Source organism: Vombatus ursinus, unplaced genomic scaffold (genome assembly GCF_900497805.2).
Source record: "Vombatus ursinus unplaced genomic scaffold, bare-nosed wombat genome assembly UNPS02009132.1, whole genome shotgun sequence".
NCBI classification, from domain to species: Eukaryota; Metazoa; Chordata; class Mammalia; order Diprotodontia; family Vombatidae; genus Vombatus; species Vombatus ursinus.
Window position 1 is genome coordinate 11,453,711 of NW_020948910.1, and position 2,273 is coordinate 11,455,983.

Below are 2,273 nucleotides of genomic sequence, written 5' to 3' on the forward strand. Positions count from 1 at the left end.
TATTCTTTAATGTTGAGTAAAATCAGTGGAACACATTTGGACTCAATACTTCAGTATCCTCTCTGCTAGTTCATGTAGAAGGAATCTACGGTGGAGATCACACAATATTCAAAGTATTGAGGGATTTATTTCCAAGTTATCTCAAGGAGAGGAAGACATCAAATGTCTGGGAAAATATGATGAACAGCATTCTTGTCAAAGAAGGTGATTGATAGGACATCTGGAACTACCAATCCATATGGCTACTTTCTCATCTTTATAAAATACTCAAGAGAATGATCTATCCAAATATTGAGGACGTCCTTCATGAAGAGATGAAAAGGGAATGGTCTTTTTGTTGGTTGATTGATACGTTTCATTTTGATGCAACTTATAGGCACGAACAAACATACAACTAACCACTCCAGAAAATACAATTTGAAAATAGGCAAAAAAGATTGATCATGACTCGAGAGTATATGAGAACTTATGCTTTAGTAGTTTATCTTTTATTAAAATAATAATAATAGCTAATATCTATATAGAGCTTACTCTGAGCCAGATACTGTGCTAAGTGCTTTTACAAATATTATCTTATTTGATTCTCTCAACAACCTTGCAGGTAGGTGCTGTTATTATCCCCATTTTATAAGTAAGGCAACTGAGGCAACAAGTTTAAGTGACTTGCCCAGGGTCACACAGCTAGTATGTTTCTGAGGCCAGATTTTGGATTCAGTCTTCTAACTCTATCCACTGACAGAATGGAAGAATGAGTGTTTTAATTTTAATAAATGGTAACCAATGTGATCCTTGTATTTGATTTGAATTAAACAGACTTTTACAGACAGATAGATACCCACACACAAACATATACAGAGACATCTATCTGTCACCTAGTAGAATATATACATACCATCATTGGAGGATAGGGCTAATATCTCTGTTGTATTCTAAATATCCCCAAGTCTATGGGCAGGTAGGTGGTGCAGTGGGTAGAGCACTGGCCCTGGAATTGGAAGGAACTGAATTCAAATCTGATCTCAGACCTGACACTTGACACTTACTAGCTGTGTGACCCTGGGCAATTCACTTAACCCCAGTTGCCTTACCAAAACAAACAAACAAACAAACAAACATCTCCAAGTCAATTATATTTCTGAGGACATGATTCAACCTGTAAAGTTAATATAAAATGTAAACCATGTAACTCTCTTATGCAAAATAGGGTTAGAGGTGATCATAAAAGAAAAAAATAGACAATTTTGATCACATAAAACTGAAAAACTTTAAGAACAAAATCTATGTAGAAGGGGAAACCACTTGATCTCGGAAAAAGAGATGAGTAAATTTACCTCTCTCCTCTTCCTTTCATTGAAGAGGTAGAGGTCTATGGGTGTAGAATGTTATGCAAGTTCTTAGGAACCATTGTTGTGTTGTTTGGGTTTTCTTAAATATTTTTTCCTTTGTGACAATGGAAGATTCATGGTTGGGGCTGGGTAGGGAAAATATATTTGGAAATGAATTTTGTAAAAACAAAAAAGCATTGATAAAATTCAAAACAGAAAACAAAGTATGTGAAGATAGATTTCTGCTGTGAATACATGTGTGTGAGTGATACTTAATCTCTAAAGCCAGAAAAAAATAAATGTGGCACATTCATGAATTATTTATACATTAATTCTCCAAGTTAATTGATAAAAAGTTTTTTTTTTCAGTCTTGCTTATGACCACTAGAAAATAAAAGTATGCTTTCATTTTCAGAACTCGTTTGAATTTCACATCATATTAACAGGGATTCAGTCAGCTAAAAATTGTTGACTACTATGAAAGTCTGTGCAAAGCAACAATTGGGGGACCCAAAAATCTTTAAGGTCTAATTCCTACCCTTGCAATGTTTTGTTTAAAGATCTTTTCAAGATTTTTAATTAATTTTTTTCAATGAACAAAAATCTATGTTCTCTCCCTTCCCATTTCCCTCCCCTTCATTAATTAAACTTTTGTAACAAATATTGATAATCAAGTAAAACAAATTCATGAATTGTCTATGTTAAGAAATAAACATGTCCTGTTCTACATTCTATCTCCATCATCTCTCCATCAGGAAGTGGGTAGCGTGCTGCATCATAGATCCTTGGGAATTGAGGTTGGTCATTGCATTGATTAGAGTTAAAGACAAAGCTGTTTGCCTTTACAATGTTGTTGTACAACATTTGTACTCTAATAGGGGAGATGTCATAAAACCCAATCACTACAATTCACAATAAGTGTTGATGAGTATATATGGATGGTATAAA